The sequence below is a fragment of the Mercenaria mercenaria genome, chromosome 5 (assembly GCF_021730395.1).
Source record: "Mercenaria mercenaria strain notata chromosome 5, MADL_Memer_1, whole genome shotgun sequence".
In the NCBI taxonomy this organism is placed as follows: Eukaryota; Metazoa; Mollusca; class Bivalvia; order Venerida; family Veneridae; genus Mercenaria; species Mercenaria mercenaria.
The window spans coordinates 69,958,421-69,981,726 of NC_069365.1; the positions used below are offsets into that span (position 1 = coordinate 69,958,421).

A 23,306-nucleotide genomic window follows, 5' to 3' on the forward strand; every position below is an offset into this window, starting at 1 on the left:
GTATTGAATGTCCAATATGTGATATATACAATAAAAAGTAAGAAATATATCAGCGTTATTATCATTCTGAAATGTCCTATTTATCCCGTATCACTTAACAATTTTCTCTGCTCGTGACATTTGACCTTAACCCTTGAAGTTCTGGACCAACATATATCCATTACAAATGCAGAACACACAGCACTCACCTGAACCTGCTAATCTGAGGTGGTACTATTCGGTGCTAAATCAGCAGGCTGGGATTTACTGTCAAAAAAATCAAAAGAAAATACAGCACTTGGACGGTTTGACTATACAAATTATAAAAAAACCAAATGTTGACACTTTTGAGTTACATTTAAGCAAATGTCTTTAATTTCTGATGTATCATCACGTATCATCTTCAATATCACTCTAACCAAATTAAGAATGTTACAACAATCAATAAAAACAAAAACCTGCGTTTGAGAAACACACATGCGCACGGTGGGATTGTTTTCACACTATCTATGGAAAGATTCATCTTATTGTTTAGCGCAGCAGCCCTAAACCACTCTGTAAAACTGAAACTCTGGAAAAGCAACAGCTGTTGCTGGAAATACTTGCCGTTCGTCATCTCGGCGTGAGGCCTTATAATAAAGGAACGCGTAATGGCGGACAGGTATTTGAACACTAATCTTTTACGTGGCATGGCCAAAGAGTCTAAATCAAAGCTGTTTTCTGTTTAAATTTCATTGTAGTTTTGACTTTTTGGTAGAAAAAATGGGAGAGGAAGTTGTATTTTGTGAAGTGTAACTCAATTTTAGTACGAGTAGTACTCCAAGGTCACAGCAATGTGATTTTTGTGCCCCCCACCCAATGAGTGGTGGGGGCATATAGATTTGGTCTTGTCCGTGCGTGCGTGCGTCCGTTAATGCGTAAAGTATTTGATATAAATTGATGAAATCTTGCATGAGTCTTTATCATGATATGAACTTGTGCACCTCTTATTTTTCGTCTGGCTCCGCCCCCTATTTCCAGAGTTATGTCCCCTGAAATAGTCAAAAATGCACATTTTCACCTTGTGACGCGCCTAGCTCAAACAGTATTTAATATAAATTGATTAAACTTGCATAAGTCTTTATCCTGAGACTAACTTGCGCACCCTTTTTTTCATCTTGTCCCGCTCTCTATTTCCAGAGTTATGGCCCCTGAAATATTCAAAAACGCACATTTTCACTTTGTGGCACGCCTAGCTCAAAAAGTATTTGATATAGATTCATGAAACCTTGCATGAGTCTTAATCATGATATGAACTTGCGTACCTGCTATTTTTCATTTGGGTCCGCCCCCTATGTTATAGAGTTATGGCCCCTGAAATAGAAAAAAATGCATATTTTCACCTTGTGACGCGCCTAGCTCAAAAAGTATTTAATATAAATTGATTAAACCTTGTGTAAGTGTTTATCCTGATATGAACTTGCGCACCTCCGTTTTTACATATGGGCCTGCCCTCTATTTCTAGAGTTATGGCCCCTGAAATAGTCAAAAATAGAAAATTTTCACTTTTTGACGCGTCTAACTCAAAAAGTATTGCATATAAATTGATCAAACCTTGCACGAGTCTTTATCTTGATATGAACTTGTGTACCTCCTATTTTTTGTATGCCTCCGCCCCCTATTTTCATAATTATGGCCCCTGAAATAGTGAAAATGCACATTTTCACCTTGTGACGCACCTAGTTTAAAAAGTATTATTATTATGATACAAATAGATGAAAACTTGCATGAGTCTTCATCACGATATAAACTTGCACACCTCTTATTATTTGGCTGGCTCCAGTCCCAATTTTTTTTTAAGTTATGGCCTTTGAAATAGTAAAAAATGTACATTTTTACCTAATTATGTGCCTAGCTTAAAAAGTGTTTTGTGTAAATTCATGAAACCTTGCTTGAGTCTTTATCATGATGTGACCTTGCACACTTGGCAGTCTACTTGAGAATCTTAGCACTTATTACAGAGTTATGGCCTTTGAAATAGCCAAAATAGTGGATTTTTTGTTTGTGATGCTTATAGCTCAAAAAATATATGGTCTAGAATAATGAATCCTTTTTATAAAATGTTTGTTGAGGCTATTCCCTCTTAAAACTGCAAACTTATTATTGCCCCTTATTTCTGACAAATGTACCAGTGGGGGTGGGGGCACACACTGTGTCCAACAGACACATTCTAGTTGATGTGATTTTTTACAGTTAGAAAATGTGACCAGAGAAATCTCTCTTAGAAGATACATGGCCCCTACTTTTCTCTTCATTTTGTATCAGTTTTATCATAACTCTTTAAAATGAGGTAAGGATTTGTTCTCTGAAATCGGTCTAGCTATGTTCGGTAGCTCTTTAGAAATGTCAGTTTTATATATTATATATAGGGAATACTATTTATTGTAGTGTGACAATACGACAAGAAAGACATAATGGGGTGCCGTTTTGTTATGTCTGATTTTTAAACCGATCGCATATTACAAAAATATAATCAAATAAACTAATTCTACAGGGGCAGTTGCTCCTTCTGTGCGACAGGGAGACTACGTAGTCGAATAGCTGGCTGTTTCAGACAACATGTTCTTCCAATGTTCCGATAGATTACAAGCAAGGTGCGTTTAAACTTCGGAATTTCCTTTTTTTCGTTCCTATTGATTTCGACTCAGCGCAAAATAAATGATAAAAATAAATAAAAATAAAATACGCCCGGTGCGGGCGGTCTAAAAAAATTGAAATATTTTGTTTTTCATTTTCCGTCTAATTGTTGCGGGGAAATCCAATGAAAAGGTAATCAGTTTGGTGTGGGCTTAGAGTATAAGTAAACTTGCGTTATCGTAAAGCTCGATTCTCGAGCAGGCCCTTCAAATATATGTACTCCATGGAAAGACATGAAATGTATTCAGCTGACAAGATTTTAAAAACCTTCTAATTAATCATGACAAAATTTTCAAAAATGAGGAAAGTGACAATCATGTTCTGGGGTGCAATGTTTTATGTTTATTATGCAATTTAATGTGAAAGTTAAGTTTATTTTGAAATACACTAAGAAAGAGTTCTATATGTGCGAAGGCAAAAAAAAAAAAGACTGCTCTAGCCCTAGGTATGTTTTAAGCATCATTTACTTCGTAATCATTAAAATGCATCTACAATGTAGTTTAAAATTCAAAAACAAACCTGATAATGGGTGGACGGATAGCTCAGTGGTTTGCACACTGGCCTTCCAATCCTGAGGTCGGGGGTTCGATCCCCGGCAGCTACTCGGGAATTTTCAGAAACGCTTTTCAGTGTTTCCCACTCAACTAGAGGTGTACTAGAGGTGTACTGGTCAGGAACCCAGGCAATCCTTGCGTGTATCAGTGCTATACACTGGGCACGTTAAAGAACCAGGCTGTCTATTCGCAACGAGCTAGGCTAAGTTAGCCGGACACGCCTGTATCTGATTTCTGATCTCTCTGTCGTGGGGGCTTTGTCTCACTCTGTCCCTCTGGTCAGATCGCTCTGTGTCTGTACTAGTAGAGGATGAATTTATGAATTTATGCGCCCTGTGAAGTACGAACTATGTAAAGCGCCTTTGAACGTGAAATTGATCATGAAAATGGCGCTATATAAATCTAGTATTATAATAATAATAATAAGTAAATTTTTATTTTGCTTTGAACAAAATGTCAGCATATAAACATCCTTGGTCACGCAACAGAGACGGACGTTCTACTATTAGATAAAATTATTTCACTGAAAGTGGAATGATGTGCCATGACAGCTCAGTGGTAAAACATTCGCCTCCGGATCGTATGCATCGGAGTTTAAGCCAAACTGGGGAGAGAGACAGAGACAGAGAGGTTACAGTCAGGCAGAGTAGCTGGTGGCATGAAGAGACATTATTCCTGAAAGATAGATCTTTTGCAGCCGGTCCGACTTTAATCCTTTCGTAATCTCCACCCACCGAGGCGGTCCGAAATAATAAATACTTAAGATTTTTCGAGTCGTTTAAAACTGTGTTTAATGTATATTATCTCTTATGCGTGTGGTGTGTAAACTAAAAGTATATTCCTTTCCCTTTCTATGACTTAGTGCATATAAACTGTCTAGGACATATTAAAGGGATATTTGATCCAAATTTAATATTTAGAAACATAAACAATTTCTTCATATAGCTTATGTAAACATAATATATTACTGTGCTATGCATTAAGTTTAAAACATGTATAGATAACACTACATGTAATTGTGAACTATCAATGAAACTGGCTGCCCTCTGTCACTTATGGAAGCACTGGAGGGACATTTTATTTACATACTTCCTATTTTTCATGTCTGACTTCTGCACTTCTCACTTGCAAGTTCCAGACTTCTTACTTCCGACTTCTAACTTTCGCACTTCTGACTTCTAACTTCCTGACTTCTGTTTTCCGTCTTCTAAATTTCCAACTTCTCACTTCCAACTTCCTTTATTGTAACTTCTAACAACCTCGCTTCCGATTACAGACTTCCAATTTCTTCAATTCTAACTTATAACTTGCGAACTTCTCATTTCTTGCTTACAGTTTTCACAATTCTTAAATTACTTCTATCTTATTCACTTTTGAACTTATAAGTTCAAAACTGTATCAAACACACAAGACGTTTCGACAGTACATAATGTATTTCTTATATCCTCTTGTCATTTTTACGTTACTTTGGGACAGGATGTTTGTGATTACTGGGTAGACACTCAGGGATATGGAGCAGCATATTTTTTCTTTTCTTCATTAACGCATCTATCACGATTACAACTACATATATAACTTAACTATATCTTAAACTTATCAATTATCATCGTGTAATTATTATCATAAATACTATTATTGTTATCATTTTGTTACTATCATTGATATCATCATCATTATTATTTCCCTTCTTCTTCTTCATCATCTTCTTCTTATTGTAATTATTATTTTTATCATTAATGTATCATATATCTTTAAGGAAAGCTTAATTTACCTAATTTCATTTTTCATTTGCTATAAATGTTACGCACTTGGGAAGGGCTGACTTCTAATGTTGTAATAACTTGTAGCCAGACCCATTTGCTTTTGCTACTTATTATATATATGTGCTATCTATGGAAGCCCTGGAGGGACAATTGATTTCCGTACTTCCCACTTCTGACTGCTAACTTTTGCACTTCTCACTTCCAACTTCTTGACTTCCTACTTCCTACTTCTTGACTTCCACACTTCCGACTTCTAACTTTCGCACTTCTGACTTCCAACTTCCCGACTTTTGACTTCTGATTTCCAACTTCCACACTTCTTACTTTCGACTTCTTGACTTCTTACTTCCTTCTTCTAACTTTCGCACTTTTGACTTCTAACTTCCGCACTTCTAACTTCCAACTTCCCGATTTCTTACTTCCAACTTCCACACTTCTTACTTCCGACTTCCTAAAAGGGAAAGTTTGAAGTCAGAAGTGCGGAAGTTAGAAGTGGGAAGTAAGAAGTCAAGAAGTCGGAAGTAAGAAGTGTGGAAGTTGGAAATCAGAAGTCGAAAGTCAGGAAGTGTGGAAGTTAGAAATCAGAAGTGCGGAAGTTAGAAGTGGGAAGTAAGAAGTCAAGAAGTCGGAAGTAAGAAGTGTGGAAGTTGGAAATCAGAAGTCGAAAGTCAGGAAGTTAGAAGTCAGAAGTGGGCAGTTAGAAGTCAGAAGTTAGAAGAGGGAAATAAGAAGTCAAAAAGTCGGAAGTAAGAAGTGTGGAAGTTGGAAATCAGAAGTCGAAAGTCAGGAAGTTGGAAGTTAGAAGTGCGGAAGTTTGAAGTCAGAATTGCGGAAGTTAGAAGAAGGAAGTAAGAAGTCAAGACGTCGGAAGTAAGAAGTGTGGAAGTTGGAAATCAGAAGTCGAAAGTCAGGAAGTTAGAAGTCGGAAGTCAGGAAGTTAGAAGTCAGAAGTGCGAAAGTTAGAAGTGGGAAGTAAGAAGTCAAGAAGTCGGAAGTAAGAAGTGTGGATGTTAGAAATCAGAAGTCGAAAGTCAGGAAGTTAAAAGTTAGAAGTGTGGAAGTTAGAAGTCAGAAGTGCGGAAGTTAGAAGTGGGAAGTAAGAAGTCAAGAAGTCGGAAGTAAGAAGTGTGGAAGTTGGAAATCAGAAGTCGAAAGTCAGGAAGTTAGAAGTCAGAAGTGCGGAAGTTTGAAGTCAGAAGAGCGGAAGTTAGAAGAGGGAAATAAGAAGTCAAAAAGTCGGAAGTAAGAAGTGTGGAAGTTGGAAATCAGAAGTCGAAAGTCAGGAAGTTGGAAGTTAGAAGTCAGAAGTGCGGAAGTTAGAAGAAGGAAGAAAGAAGTAAAGAAGTCGGAAGTAAGAAGTATGGAAGTTGGAAATCAGAAGTCGAAAGTCAGGAAGTTGGAAGTCAGAAGTGCGGAAGTTATAAGTAGGAAGTAGGAAGTCAAGAAGTTGGAAGTGAGAAGTGCAAAAGTTAAAAGTCAAAAGTGGGAAGTGTGGAAGTCAAGTTTCCCTCTAGGACTTCCATAGTCGCTGCATAACATTAATTATATATCGTATATACAGTCTTGATTACTATATCAAAGTTAAATACATGTAGATTTGATGAGGACTTTATACATTTGAAGTAAATATCTAAAGATAAAATACTTGATGGAAAGATAACTAGTATTTTATATCTTCAACATGTTTAGCGCATTGTAATGAATCTCATCGGACGAGTATTTCGGCATCTGGAAACATGGGTGAAAAGACTATAGAAGAGGCCTACATTTTAGGCATTCCTTTCGGATTGTTCGGTGCTCATCATTTCTATCTGGGACGAAAAGGATTTGGTAAATTGTATGCCTGTACATTGGGTCTGTTCGGGATTGGATATATATATGATTTGTTACTATGCCGCGGTTGGTGAAACATGCAAACGAACGAGGGTCAGAAGAGGTGTTTTCAGACATATACCTAATATGGGCGCTCGGAGGAATATTCGGTAATGTTAATAAGTATATCGTTTTACTGTTTGCGCATTTAGATAACTTTGTAAAAAATGATATTTCAGCTTGATATCTGCAATCAAATACATGCTACATAGTTGTCTAAACTAGTTCATTCTTTAATGCAGCTACAGGTGCGCATCATTTCTACCTTGGCAACAAGAAATTTAGCATCTTCTACGCATGTACACTAGGGGTGTTCACCATTGGCTGGATAGTAGATCTGTTCCGAATGAAGCATCTTGTAAAAGACCGTAACAATCCATTCGAGGAAACGTCTCTCGGAACCGCCTATATTTTTGCTTTACCTCCCTTGGGTATTTTTGGAGCGTATGATTATTACTTAGGCAATGTAAAATTAGGATTGGTATACACATTTACGTCCGGGATCTTTGGAATCGGATGGATAGTTGACTTGTTCCGCATGCCAAGACTAGTAAGGAATGCCGGATTGAATAAGAAATCCATTGGGACTTCGTACATAATGGCTATGCCTCCCTTCGGACTTTAAGGCGCACACCATTATTACTTAGGAAATTATTTCGTAGGACTTGTTTATACATGTACGTTTGGAGTCTACACGATAGGTTGGTTTACCTTTCTCTGCAGAATAAAGAATCTCGTCAAAGCTTCAAATGACCCAACCAGTGACCATGGTACAACAAAGTGTACTGCGTACATTTTGTGGATTTCACCATTCGAAATCCTTGGAGCTCATCATTTTTACTTAGAAAGATACTGGAATGGCGTTTTTTATTTTGCAACTTTGGGACTGTTCGGGCTCGGCTGGTTAATTGATATCTTCAGACTTCGGCTTTATACAAACGTTATGCCGGTAAAACCAAAAAACAAATACCTTGATGAAGCATACATGTACTGGTTTCCATTCGGAATATTCGGACTTCATCATTTCTATCTTGAGAATAAAACATGGGGAATCTTTTATGCTTGTACCCTTGGGTGTCTGGGTATTGGCTGGTTAATTGATGTTCTTCGCATACCTGCGCCAATTAAAGAATATAACAAACATATTGAAGATAAACGTGGTGAATTAGAAATTCATGACATGTTGAACAACAGCACGGGTGGTAAACGCGCAATATGCAATTCCCACTGGGAATACGCTAAAAATGGGTTGCGCGACTTCCGGTGCTGGTGTGGCGCATCAATACAACAAAATCGAGGTAGGTGGGTTTTTGTTTTTGTAAATAATGATACATTTACGAGTGTTTTCGAAAAACGCAAAATGCTATTCGACACAAAAATGAATAAAGATCATATGTGTGAAATACCAACTTATTAATTTAAGAATCAGCTCTGTTATCACGAAAACTCTGCTGGCTCGAACTGTCAAAAAAGCATGGAGTCATAAAAAATGCAAATTTTCTAACTCTTGTGCCTTCTTTCTGGAAATGTGACGCTTCCAATGATCAAACACGTGTAAAACAGTCATGAATATTACATACATTTGAATGAAAGTGTTGCTTTTGGGGGAAAGATTGGCAAAAAATAATCGGGAATGGGGTTGCGCCCCGGGAATGGAGTTGCGCGTGTACAGTATATACATTATGATGTATACGAGCAACTCCATTCCCGGTGCGCAACCCCATTCCCGATGATTTTTTGTCAATTATGTCCCCGTAAGCAGGATTTGAAGCAAATAATTTTGATATTCGTTACTTTATAACCGTTGAGTTATCAAAAAAAGCATCAGATGTCCTCAGTTTAGGCATATGAGGTCAGAAACTTCCATTTTTTGTTGATTTCATACTTTTTTCGCGCTTCGTGTCGCCTGGGTTTTTGTGATAATAGAGCCGAATCATAAATTACAAACCAGATATTTTACATAAATTATATGATGTATTATCATGTTTGTGTCGAATAGCATTTTGCTTTTTTTCGAGAAAATTTATTCTTGTCTCATATTAAGCAAAATCATAACTTCACATGCCTCAATTTCGTCTTTTTTGCGCGCAACACCAGCACCGGACGTTGCGCAACCCATTTTAAGCGTATTCTCAGCGGGAATTGGATTGCGCGTTTACCACCCATGAACAGGGCTGAAGACATCTAACCAGAAAACAAAACAAACTTACGGTTATGTTGAGTATTAGTTTGCAAGCGAGAAAACAGTACAGATGAATGGCTGTATAGGTGAAACATGAACTTCAGTTAATGCAGGATTTAGCTTAGCAATCGGTTCCTTCTAGCGCATGTTCAATATTCTGCCTTTTAAGAAAATCTGTTTTTGCATCATGTTACAGATGTTTAATATCACCGTGATGAAAAATCTGTTTGGTTACTTTATGATATCAAAATCTAAAGTATGTGCAGAAGTAGCCCTTCTGGGAAGTTTTTATCATGTAATTATCAAACGCGAGATAGGTAAAAAATGAAAGGGAGCGCCTGCAAACCTGAATTTTAATATTTGCAAATTTCAACTACATCATCACGTGACCGTCGACTATTTCATTACGTGATTATTTACCTGATTATTCAGCAAATATTCAATGTACGGTACGCATTGTTGTTCTTTCTCAGTCTGCTCTTAATTCACAATAGATTGAATTACAGATGCATGAACATCGGCATAAAAGCTAGATTATGAATATCACTGAGTCCAAGTTGGGGGCACCCAAGTGGTATTTCGATTCCTTTGACTGTACCCATATATCCAATACCTGTTCATTCAAGTGTGAAATATCAACCATAAGTTTTCCATCCTCAAAGCAGCTAAGAAAAGAAAAAGAAAAAAAAATTACAAAGAATTTGAAAGAAACTTTTTTCACCACTCAAAAGAAAGTAAAAATTCGCGGACCTGTTCGCTTGAAAGTTAAATTGCAGTAATTCGGTCAAAAATGTACTTTCGAAAGAAGTCCCTTATAAATAGATCCTATTTCTTCCATTTTTCGCGCATTTGCGCGTAAATCGGGGGCCAGATGGACATTATTTCACTCGTGGAATGAATTTTACATAAAATAGGACACTTTCCATGCTAATATTCGCATGTTTTCGAGTTGTTTACTTGAAAACGAAAGTAGGGTGTTTATTCTGCGGACCGCTTTCTGAAATGCGGCAATATGAGGTACCTGACTTCAATTGAGTTGCATTACACTGCATACTATTCAACGTCCATTTTTCTTTTCGTTTTCTTGAAGGAAATATATGGGTATCTTGTGTAAAGTAGGTCTACGACGGAGTGAAAATCTAGAAACTGTAACAAAATTGTTCTGAAGTAACTGAATTTTATATGAAACAAAGAACAATTTCTTTTATTGGTATATAGCCTGAAAATAAAAAGTCTACATTTAGTGTCATCATACCTGTTACAACAAATATTATAAATCGTAAATTTTTTCCGGGACGCCAATGTCACGGTGATGTCATTTCCTATTCGCTGCATTCTCGCACTTGCACTAGACCAGGAAGAAAATGCCTCTGTACATGTTATACCCTACCCCTAGGTATCTATAAGAACCATGGTCATGAACGGGAAATTGCACTAACCTATTTTAATCGTACATTTCTCATCTAAAACGCACAGTTCGTTGAATGGTTATCCGGCATACTAAACAAGCGGTAATTTATCTTCCATCGTGCACCAGTCACATTGTCTCAATATTTCATATTGCAGAGATACTCCACATATTTTTTGCTTTCGTCGACGTTACAGAAAAAAACCTGCGTGAACTTCCCTAATGAACATCCGGTCTAGAGGTCACAACAGTGTGCACATACATGTTAGGTGAAACGTAAACAAAACAAAATTAAAAACTAAATGCAAAATATTCACAATAAAACTCGAAATGATGAATGAAATTCATCTTACATGTGATTTTGAATTTGAAGTCATACATTGGTATACATCTATACTGTTTACTTTATTCATATTGCAGATTTATGCTGCATATACACATTTTAGCGTACACGTGTAGTTAAACGACATTTTCACATCAGCCAATCAGAATGGTTCTGTAATCTAGACCGGAACTTCACTAGGGAAGTTCAACCAAGTTTTTTTGTGTAACATTGAAAAAACTAAACTGTGCGTTGTTTCTCGAAGATAAAAATATTGAAGAAACGTGACCAGTACACAATGGAAGATAAATTACCACTTGTTCAATATCAATAGTACATATTTACCGAACTGCACGGTTTAGGTATGAAATGCGCGATTGAAATGGGTTAGTATATATTTTCCCGTTCATGACCATGGTTCTTACAGAATACCTAGGGGTAGGGTATAACATGAACAGAGGCATTTTCGTCCTGGTCTAGTGCCAGTGCATTCTCGTACTGGTCAGGCACTGCTATTGTTTTTTCCTCCATAGCCTTCCATTATAAGAGATGACTACATTACATAACCCCAAAATTTGGAGATGACAATTACAATGATTGTGTTTCTTTTAATAAGGTAACATCTCAGACACCAAAAAAAAAAGTAATTTTACATAGACTTAACCTTCCAATTTTTAACAATTTCTCTTCAAACACAACTACCCCCCCCCCCCCCCCCCTCCCCTCTATTGCAGGGCATATAGAGGCAAAATGCCCACTGACATCTACTATTCTAAAGTGACAATTGAAAAGTCAGACATTCAGTCAGACATTCGTAAAATATTCCAGATTTTACAGAAAACATTGTATTGCTTGATGACTTTGACACACATTTTATCTAATTGTAATCAGCTTACATCTGATTGACTTTAAAAAAATTTACGGGTTTCCCTACACCTTTTTCAACCAATCCAAAGCCGCATTTCAAGAACAACACTAGTCCCGTATTCATAAAGCTCCTAAGGGAAAATTTCCCTAAGGGACTGACTAAAGGAAAAAGTTCCAAAGCATTTTGTGGATAATCGTCAAGATATTTGGTATGTCTAACAATATTGTCTCATAGAGTCCTGCATATGAATAAAAATTATCAATAAGTCTTATACAGTTTACACTTTTCTTTTGTGCTATGTTGTTTAGGAAATTTTACAAAGTTAAGGAGTTTCCTAAGTTTTCTCCTTAGGAGCTTTATGAATATGGGCCTGACCATTAGGACTATTAATGACAATATTTTGCAATTTCTTTACAATGTTTTATCTTTTTTTAAGACAATACATGTATTCATTTTTCTACGAAATGGAAACCTTTCAAGCATGACTTTTGATCTAGAGATTTGAACAAAATTCTTGCGTCATTACTAATGTCTTACCAAATCTGTGCGCAGACGGCAGTGACCGGTTGCAGTTCAGCAGACATAGTGTAGCAGACACCAGTTGCAGTTCAGCAGACATGAAGACGCTTCACAACTTCGTGTAGTTGTTGTTTCTAAGTCATGCTGTGATAAAAGGTTCTCTGTGCTGTATTCTCATGTGTTCTTTGTCATTGTTGTCATCACTGGCGTATCTTGTAAATTCCAGAGGGTCATTTTGAAGGTATACTGATATTCCACGGGTCTGAAGATTGGCAGTGTTTTCATGGGTGGGACAGTATCTTCAGTGTCACACATCCGTCAACTCCTTAATTTCAAGAATTCTGTTCTCAATGAATCTTTTAAATGGCTTAGATGTGTGTTACCAGTGTAGAACAATTTGGCTATCTGACCATAGATATGTATTTCCAGAATCAATTAAACACGCATGTTGCAAATGATTTGCGAGACGCGCGCCCACAACTGCGGCTATAAGTTCTAATCGTGGTAACGTCAGCATTTTCAGAGGTGCTACACGAGTTTTTACGAATGTAGATTTCTGTTTACCACATAGATAGGGTATCACGCCATAAGACTAGCATCGACGATGAAATGAAGGGTCTTCGTGTCTGCTGAACTGCAACCATCGTCTGCTACACTATATTTGTCTTCTGTTACACAGTTACTGTTGCCTGCTACGAACACGATCCATTTGTATTTGACAGTTTCCAAACTGTCAAAATGCTTGATTTATCAAGAATTTATCGGAAAATTCAAAAGAACAAGCAGATGTGTCGTATATTTGATAAGCATTAATAAAATTCAAGAAATATCTTGATCGGGAAACATTCATTCATAAAACATAATTTACTTATGTCTTTCTATATATATTAGAACTGCTCTATCCGAAATCGGATAATGCGCATACTTTCGTTCTGTTTTACCATCCGTAACAAATGCACACTACGAATTTTGGTAGTTAAGATAAAATGATTTTTGTACATGTGTATCAAATGGCAAAAAAAAATACTGTGTGTTTGAGTGGCTATCCGAATTCAGATAATCTGTTTGAGTGGTTATCCGAATTCAGATAAGCCAAAAACATTTAACTATCTAAAATCGTACTAAAGAAAAACTTGAGTTTTTTCGTTAATATCCAAATTCAGATAAGCTTCAACAATGTCCTATCTGAAATCGAATGAATCAAAACTAACTGATAGCGTTGCTATCCGAATTTAGATAAGACCTAACAATTAGCTATAAAAAGAATGAGCGTTGACTAAAGTTAAATGTATTACAATGAGACAATGTTTGCTATCTGAATTTGGATAGAGAAAAAACCTTTGTAATGTTGTTACTATCTGAATTCTTATAAGCTCATTCAGTATAAGAAAATCTGGAAGTTGTCATTGGCGAAATTCTTATAAGCTACGGTATTGGGAAGAGCAAGCAAAATAAATGACGTGACACAAGATGAAACAAAACATGTTATGAATGATCGCTTTATGAAAATGTTTGCATGTCTATGTGAAATAAAGTTTAATATATATTTATTTCATATGAGCTTTGATCTTACTCAACAATATATTGTTGTAATATTATTAAGTATCTACATGTTTCTGTCCTTTAATTGGCAAATGGTAAAACAATTAAGCATAACGTTATTCCTCTTTTAGAGAAAATAGTTCATGATTCCTCATAGTCAGATATTCACATTCTTCTTTTGCCAGTCTACCAGATCTTTTCCCATCCTGTCAGGTAGCCATATATGAAGGTTCAACATCAACCTGAAAGTTAAAAGTGATACAACTATGTGAAACGTATTTAATAAGTGTATTACATAAAATGTAATGAATATACTACAAACAAAGCTTACATTATATGTGATGGAAAAATACTAAGAAAATATGGTTCATGGATCTAATCAACATTATTTGTATTCAATAATAGAAATAAAAAATACTGATAATTTGCTGACAATAACCAGACTTTGTCTTTTCCTACACTCTTTAATTTGGACATATTTAAAGCAGAAGAAATGATTCATTATGTTATTGTGTTATGTGAGGAATAAGCCACGCTCATAACATGTAACTGCACTATATGCGCGGTAATGTATTTATTTCTTTTAATTGCTACTGTTCTTTATTTCTATAAATAAATATGCAAACTATTAATTGTAACACAATCTGTAAGAACTATTAATGAGTTTTATATGCTAACTTATATAAGAACTATTTACATTCAAACAAGCATATGCAATATTCTTTATGAATCCATATCTTAGAAGATAATAATTGAATACCTTTTTTATTGGCTTCTCCAAGTAAATTCAAAACGTAGTATCATATAAAACATCATTTATTGAGTTAAAATTACTCGTTAATTCCGTCACATGTATTTTGCAAACTGTTAGAAAACTCTACGTGTATTAGATTTAGACATTTTCCTCGGCGAATCTTGTGCCATTTCCTAGATAATAACATCGGCAAGTGCATAGTAGGCGGTTACTACAGAATGATTGACTGAACTGTTACTATGTTACATGTAGATAACCTCAGCCACTCATCATGCATTTTGATGCTGATGTTATCTGTGAGAAGATTATTTTGAGTTTTAAGGGGCCAGTAGTTCTGTTTATAAATACAAACATGTGGTTCTGATATTGCTGATAAAGAGAATTGTAAGACCATTTGTAAATTTGATCTACCTATGGAGGACTTAATGCATCCCAATAATTATGTTCTTATCATTACATCCAAAACTCTAAACACTAGCTTGGTAATACATATAAACATATCTTTAGCAAAGTTTAATAATAATATATCTTATAATGTACAAAAGTACCTACAGAAAAAGATGTGTTTGCAAGTTATCAGAATTTTAGATCTTATTTCAGTAGAGTTTAAAGAGCTTGTATCTGATCGATTTCACAAGGTCACTTAATCATTATATATCAAATTATTAACATTCATATATTCTAAACTCTGAATAAAACGCTGAAATGATTTTCTTCTTAACTATTTGTTTGTATTACGCTTACGTTCATTAAATTGTTTCTGTCTTATAGTCTTTTCATAATCCGACATTGATTTAATAAGTTTTACTCTGTTACTATCTGACCTATTTTCTCAAAACCTATTTCAATCACAATAAAATCTGTCTCTTTTTAATGAACATTCTTCATCAAACTATGTTTTATTTTAAATCCGTGGCGGAAGGTTTACGTAACTCCGATTTTATAATCTTTTTTAAAATATGGTGCGCAAACACTGTGCATAATGTTTGAAAAATGTAAAAGATTTCTATCGATTGAAGATGGATTACTTTCATCATTTAAACAGCTTGTTAAATTATTTAATTCTGAGATGAAATTCTCGCTGTTTATTTTTCTTCATATTTTTCAGTTTTATTAGTATCCCATTTATAAGAGGTATCGGTTTTTCTGTTTTCATCTGTAGAGATAACACAATGTAAAGTAAAATTCTAAACACAATGATCGGACAAGATACATGGTCCCTGAACATTAAAACTCTGAAATAAGTCCACAATTGACGGACTACATATGACATAATCAACCAGACTACTTACGTTTCTGCTAATATATGTTACCTTTCCAGCATCATTTTTGAAAATGTTTTAGCGCAAAAACGCCGTGTTAGTTCTTGGAACTGCCACGAGATACCTGGTAGCTGTCATGATAATATTCTAAACTTTCCAGAAATGCTGTGCATTTTCCTGAAAACATTATCGTAATAAATTACTTTTTAAGATATTCTTTTCATTTTTTAGGAAACTAGACTATTGAGAGATGTTTTCAGGAAAGCTCGAAATATCAAGATAATTGCTGAAAGTATCGGCATAGCTGTCTTGCTAAGTAATGGCAACTGTGGGCACTAACACACACACACACACACACAAAATCGAGATACTAATTTAAATTATTGCATTGATATAGACTATTGAGATAATCTTTTAAGATAACTTCGCTTTATCAAGATAACTTCTTAAAAGTATTGCGCTGGCTACTTATTAGACTAGTTCCTAGACTATGATATATCTTTTTACATTTTTATGATTGAATGTAGTGAACTGAGCCAGTCTTTATCCTATGTCCAGTATCATAATTTAATATGATAATTGAAACACCATTCCTTTGTGTAATTCTCTTAAATGTACTGGATTTTGTCCGTATGAAATCGATTTATACAAAAAAGGGAATAATGTAGAAATATATTTATTACCAGTCTAGTGGCTAGTGTAGCTACCTATCATCTCATGTGCCACCATACTCAACAGTTATTAATTGTTATTAGTTAACCCATGCCATTTAGTTTTAAAGGGGAATAACTTTTTCAGAATATTTCAAGGATCCATCGTACGGGACAGCACTGCAGTACATGTAATGTAGACTGTCGGTAAAGCTGTTGTTTGTTTATCAAATATTTCTTTGTTTGATAAACTATTTACTCCTTAACCTTTAAGACCAACCAAAAGCTAATAATCACATGAACGTAGTTTTAGGCCTTTACCGCGTTAACTTGTTTTTAAAACATTATGTGCTAGCTTTTTTACATTTGTTATTCAGTCAAACTGTTTTACTTTGTTCCGTTTGGACCATCATTTTTTATTACTTAGCCACATATCTCGAAAGCCGAAATCACGACACTACGATGAGATGATAATAACAGTCGAATCACTACTTTGAAAACTCAAAACTACGATAGTGAAAGTCGATAACTTTTCTCGTTTTGACTGTCGTGGTTTCATGTTTCCATCATCGTGCTTTCGACTTTCGTTATCGAAGTTTCGATTTTCAACATCTTAATTTCGATTTTCAAGTCGAAACAACGATGTTGAAATTCGAAACTACAAGGATGAAAGTTGAAAGTTCGATTGTGAAAGTTGAAACCACGCTGATGAAAACACTTAAGATGGTTGCTACCTACACATGCAACCCAACTTAGGCCAATTAAAGCGAAGTGTTCTGGCAGACTGCAAATAGTTGTATATCTTCTCAGATTCTTCAAAAACAGAATCATATAAATACAACACTTATATCAAATTCCTGTTCTTGATTCTGCTATCAGTAGGAAAGTAGAAACTGATTAACATAATTATGTTAAAAATCTTAATACTTAATACTTTTTCTTTTCTCATCGGTTGTATTAATTATATGTGAATATTATTGAATTTATTGTAGTTGTCTGATTTCCCGTACAGATTAAATAACATATATGCCTAAACACCAGAGAAAGATATCATTTCTGGGATATCTAGATGTCTTCATATAGTTCACTCATTAATGATATCATGACTTAACTTGATATTTCATGTTCATTTTTTGATATCACAAATGATTTGTATATCTATATCGTAACATGCAATTAAAGATGTCCTTGAAATGGAAAATTAAAGCTATTTACATTCTGATATTTTAAACCTGTTTTCTGTGTGCTGATAGCTTTGATTATTTAGTTCTTCATGTAAAAGAATGAAGTTTAGATAGCATAAGAAAAAAAAACATTGAGAAAACTATATAATAGAATATATCAACTAATATTTCGCAAATTGTTAATTGATATCTAAATTGACTTCACTTTCTATGCGTCTATGTATGTAAGAAAACACATTTTTTAAGTGAAAAGGGTATTAAAATATACTAACTGAAAAACATCAAAACAACATACATTTTTACAATACGTGTTCCAGCTGGTTAATGATAATATGGCCGAAATCGTCCTAAAATGTTGACCTAGTTGCCACACTGTAAACATGAAGTCATTGGGCCAACGACGGAAACCCGTCAAAGGATAATCGTGGTTGGGCCACTGTTGGCCCAACAATGATTAATAAGTATTTAAATACAGCTGTTGGGCCAACGTTGAACCAACTTTGAATTTCAGTCACAGATATATTTACATTGGGCCAATATTGATTTTCAGATAATTATATATTTTACAGGAGACTGTTTTATCACAAGCCCCTACAGGTATACACGTTATGTGTGTGTGTAACATGCAATATTTAATTAATAATTAAATACTTTTCTGCACCAATTCGTAATCAGTTAAATTTGGGCTAATTAAACCTTAAACTTATCTGCAGCCGTAATGACATTTTGAACTATTTCAAATCTACTACCTTGAAAAAAAATTGTGAAAAAAATTGAAAAAAAAACAAAACAAACTCACTACTAACTCTATAACAAATATCTAATTTTATACAGTCATAAAATGTTTACAATAAATCTGTTGAGTATTCCAGAACATGAACTCTCGTTAACCCGGGTTATGTAAGAAATCCCAGAAAATGTGGTTAATTTTACTCTCTAGGCCAGATTTCTAGCTGCATATATGTGAAGTAAAGGAAACTATTATACATGTGATAGATCTAGAGTTAACAAAAACCCGGTCTACCAGCTATAAACTGTAAGTAGAAATTTTTGAATATTATTGATAAAGTTGTGGAATCTTGTAAACAGAGAATTTCTTAATTTTATCCTATATGCAAGTAATATCCATTTGACTTGAACATATGTTAAATACTTTTATCTAAAGCTAGCGGATGGCACTTGTGTTGAGTATTAAATTCTTTAAATAAAATAACTCATATTCTCGTTAATTCTAACATATTTTTCTCGGTTAAATACAGACAAAAATAAATTTCATACATTTTACGCAAGTTTATGTCCAGAGGTTTATGTGCATTTCTTTAGTTACATTGTTATCAATTTGACGTAGATGGTTTAATCAACATTATAATTTTTTTTACAGGGTGCTGTTCAAGAGAGTAATAATGGAGTGCCTAGCACTGTGGTGCACAAGAAAAAACAAGAAGAAAAAAAGAAAGCAGCAACGTCAGTGAGAAAAAAAAACAATCAAACAGAACTTGGATATATAATGAATTAATATACAGACAGTAATTCACTTTAGTAGGATTTAATCAGTGACTGAAAAAAAGAAAAAATATTTAGATTTATAAAAGGCTGGGATCAATATTTGACATGTTGTAGTGATGAAATATTCTGTTATATTTCTTCAGGAAAATTGCAAACAAACTTTAAATAAATGTTAGATTTCTTTTTGTTAAACTTTAACAAAATCACAACTATTTGAAAATAAAATACGTACAGTTACTGGAACAGACCCGGAGAGAGAGTAGAAACTACTCGCACCCTAGGTGGCTCCAATTACATGGTAATTGAAGTGATGGCCAGTTTACCAGCATGCAGTCAATAAAAAGCAATAAATCACATGTAGCAGTGTTGATAAGCCTTGATGCAGGAATTAATGAATAACATATATAAAATGATAGTGTGCTGTTTATAGTGAATGCATGTGCATTTAACTGCATGTCTTTTAAATTTGCCCACTTTTTTCAGGAAACTTGATATATGGATATAAGACAAAATACATCTTACATCAATTTTGTGCAAAAAGAGTTAAAAACTATGCCAATAAAATGGGTCTTATTATTAGAATATAATTCAAAGCACAGAATATATTTCATCACAAAATTTTCTAATTAGAAGACAATATTGAAAATATCTATGTTATTTAATTTTCTAGCTGTGTATGACTGTCTGCCTGTCTATCAGTCAGTAAGGTAGATCTTGCTGCGACTTTATAAATCTGTTTTTACATATTAAAACCTGTTTTATAAGAAGATGGCAGTCTGAAGAATATGCTTATCATTATAATACATGTATGTCTGTCTGTCTGTCTGTCACTAAAGATGGAATATGCAATAACATGTCCTTGAAATGGAAAATTATCCTGTGACGACAAGCAAGAGCTAAAAGAACCATTTTCAGATTGGACCAGATGTTGTTTATTATGCATGCCGATGTACCATGTACAGGTCTTTAATACAATTCTATTCTGTTCTGTTGTTATTATTAAATATTTGGACCAACAATGTTCCATGATATATAATTATAAGAAAGTTAAAAAACTTTGCAATTTCAAATGTGTTGCTATGTCTATTATCAGAGAGTATCCGAATGACCTAACAAGATTGGTAAAAGCCTGCATATTTTGTATATTTTATGTGATTACTTTTAAAGTGTAAATCACCTGTTAATTAAGTATATAGGATTAATTGTTTTACTCTTCCTGTTTGATTTAAAAAAGGTATTCTTCTCCGTGGCCTTTTTGAAAAAAATGAACAGAATGAATGTGAACGTAATTTTAAGATGTATTTAATTCATTACATTGATTTTTTTTATCGTTTTAATTTGTTAGCATGTACACAGCACTGTGTAACCATAGCTAGTTCTATCCATTGCTAATTAATCGTAAGCTCAGCAAAGAGGCATTTTGTTTTTAGCTCACCTGTGGATGAGCTTTTGTGATCACCCTTCGTTCGTCGTCTGTCCACAATGTCTTGTGAACACGATAAGAGACCGCACTTTGAAATCAATTTTAATCAAACTTGCACACAACTTGTATTGGCATAATATCTCGATTTCTTTTGAAACTTGGCCAGATCCGATCCCATCATGGGTTCAAGGGTTATTGCCCCTTAAAAGGCCAAATATATGGTATTTTGGCTTGTGAACACGATAGGGACCACATTTTGCAATAAACTTTAATCAAACTTGCACACAGCTTGTATGTGCATAATATCTCAGTTCCTTTCGAAAACTGACCAGATCAAAAGCTAAAGGCCAGAATGGTTATCTTCATTCCTGAACCAAATTTAAAACTGGGTCATATGGGGTCAAAAACTAGGCCATCCAGTCAAATCAAAGGGAAAGCTTGTCTCTTGAGGCCACTTTTATGACCCTATCTTCATGAAATTTGGTAAGAATGTTTATCTTGATGATTCCTAGACCAAGTGTGACACTGGCCATGTATGGTCAAAAACTAGGTCACGTGCTCAAATCAAAAGAAAAGCTTGTTAACACTCCAAGAGGCCATATTTATGACCTTATCTTCATGAAATTTGGTAACAATGTTTATCATGATTATTTCTAGGACAAGTTCGAAACTCGTTTATGTGGGGACAAGGCCAAGTTTTACAGGTGAGCGATATAGGGTCATCATCACCCTCTTGTTGTGATGTTTGAATGAAATTTATATTACATCTGAATATGTAAATGAACAATTTTAAGCATGGTTTTTCATATCTTAGTTCTTCACAATTTTATAAACCGAAAGTAATGAAGTAACTTCATTATTCTTGATAACATAGAATAAAGCCTATGTATGTGTTACTGATGTTCATGTGTTTACTAAATGGCAATGTCACAATCTTGCTAAAATGAAATTCAATTGTTACAATATTTACAATGAAACAATTCCAATAATGTCTTCACAAACTGTGAGACTTTTTAATAAAATCTGCAATGTAGTGCAAAAAATGCGATTTTCCTGTAAACTCCAATTACAAAATCTTGCTTAAGGTCCAGCTTCATTCAAATCAGTCTAGTAAAAAATGCAAGAACGAGAATATATATATTTTGCGACTTTTTCTTAGTATGTCCTGAAATTCTAAAACGGAGTGGTTTTATCAAATTCTACATTGTGGATTATATTTTACCTTCAATGTGCAGAACTACCGAAATTGAATCCACAAACATGTGTATTCATTTTGTTATTTTAACAAAATAATTGTTACATAATGCAAATTCATGTCAGTAGAGGTAATTTATCAATTTACATGAACCAGTGTACGACATGTTTTTTGTTCCAAAATTCGTATTACGTGTTTCAAGAATAGAGTATAGATAATTTAAGGCGTTGACTTTATTTCTTTTCTTTTTTCTTTTTGAACTTTCTCTAAATTTGCAAGGAAAATGTTTTTTAATATGCTTTCAACATGAGCATTTTAGTATACGATCTTTATAAGAGAATAAATGCAGTGCATTACATTATTTGTTTTTGTGTAAGGTGAAACCACTGTTTAGTAGAGTTTTATAATAGAACAGAGCAGAAAAGAATTTAAATAAAAACCTGTACGTGGTACATCGGCATGCATAATAAACAACATCTGGTCCAATCTGAAAATGGTTTCTTTTATCCAATTATAGATTCCATCTTCAATAAATGACAGACAGACAGACAGACATACTTAATATATGGATGAAATATAACGATAAGCATATTCTTCAGACTGCCATCTATTTATAAAACATGTTGTTTTTATAAAGTCGCAGCAAGATCTACCTTATTTGACTGATAGACATACAAATGTAGAAATTTGAATAGCATACATGTATATAGGTATTTTCAATATAGTCTTCTTACTATCAAATTTCCTGATGGAAGTTATTATATTCTAATGATAGGACCCATTATATTTCATAGGTTTAAATATTTTGCACAAAATTGATTAAAGTGGATGTTGATTAATTTTGTCTAATATCCATATATCAAGTTTTCTGGGAAAAAATGGGCCAATTTAAAAGACATGCAGTTAAATGCACATGCATGCACTATAAACAGCACACTATCATTTTATACATGTTAATATTCGTTTATTCCTACATCAAGGAAAATCTGGCCTAAGCTTATCAACACTGTTACATGTGATTTATTGCTTTTTATTGGCTGCATGCCGGTAAACTGGCCATCACTTCAATTACCATGTAATTGGAGCCTCCTAGGGTGCGAGTAGTTTATACTCTCTCTCCGGGTCTGTTCCAGTAACTGCGTAATAAATAATGCTAGTTTTAGTCTTTTTTCAGTTTCGTAATCGTTGGGATAGCGTTGGCCCAACGCTGGACCAACCATGATAGACGAAAAAATGCTGTTGGCCCAATGGAGGGCCAACGATAAGTGCAGGATACAAGTTGTTGGCCCAATGGAGGGCCAACGATAAGTGTAGGATTCCAGTCGTTGGACCAACGATGTACCAACCGTTGGGTTAACGTTGCGCCAGTTAGCAAAATGGCATTGGGCCAACGTTTGAAATCTTCGTTGGGCCAACGAAGAGTCTGCCGTTGGCCCAACGTTGGGCCAACGCATGTCTGCTATCTGGGCAGTATATGACACGATTTAAAGTGGTCCTGTTAGTGTAACACATATAGTATTTTCGTTTTAAACTATTAACAAAATGAAACACTTCTGTGCTTACTGTGCATGATAAGATATTGGGATTCTTTTTTGCAATTCAATTATATAAACGTCTTAGGATTCAAATTTAGCGTCAATTGTCATT

The 23,306-nt window shown here is 34.5% G+C and overlaps 2 long non-coding RNA genes across 2 annotated transcripts; one reads left to right on the forward strand and one right to left on the reverse strand.

Moving 5' to 3' along the window:
- Positions 1-13,609: 13,609 nt before the first annotated feature.
- LOC128557497 (uncharacterized) lies at positions 13,610-15,937 on the reverse strand. The gene is made up of 2 exons (XR_008371190.1): positions 14,446-15,937; positions 13,610-13,927 (listed from the first exon to the last, which is right to left on the reverse strand). It is a non-coding gene; the product is annotated as an uncharacterized LOC128557497 (long non-coding RNA).
- A 1,181-nt stretch (positions 15,938-17,118) lies between these two features.
- LOC128557498 (uncharacterized) lies at positions 17,119-19,272 on the forward strand. Its single transcript, XR_008371191.1, has 2 exons — positions 17,119-18,571; positions 18,917-19,272. It is a non-coding gene; the product is annotated as an uncharacterized LOC128557498 (long non-coding RNA).
- The last annotated feature ends 4,034 nt before the right edge of the window (positions 19,273-23,306 follow it).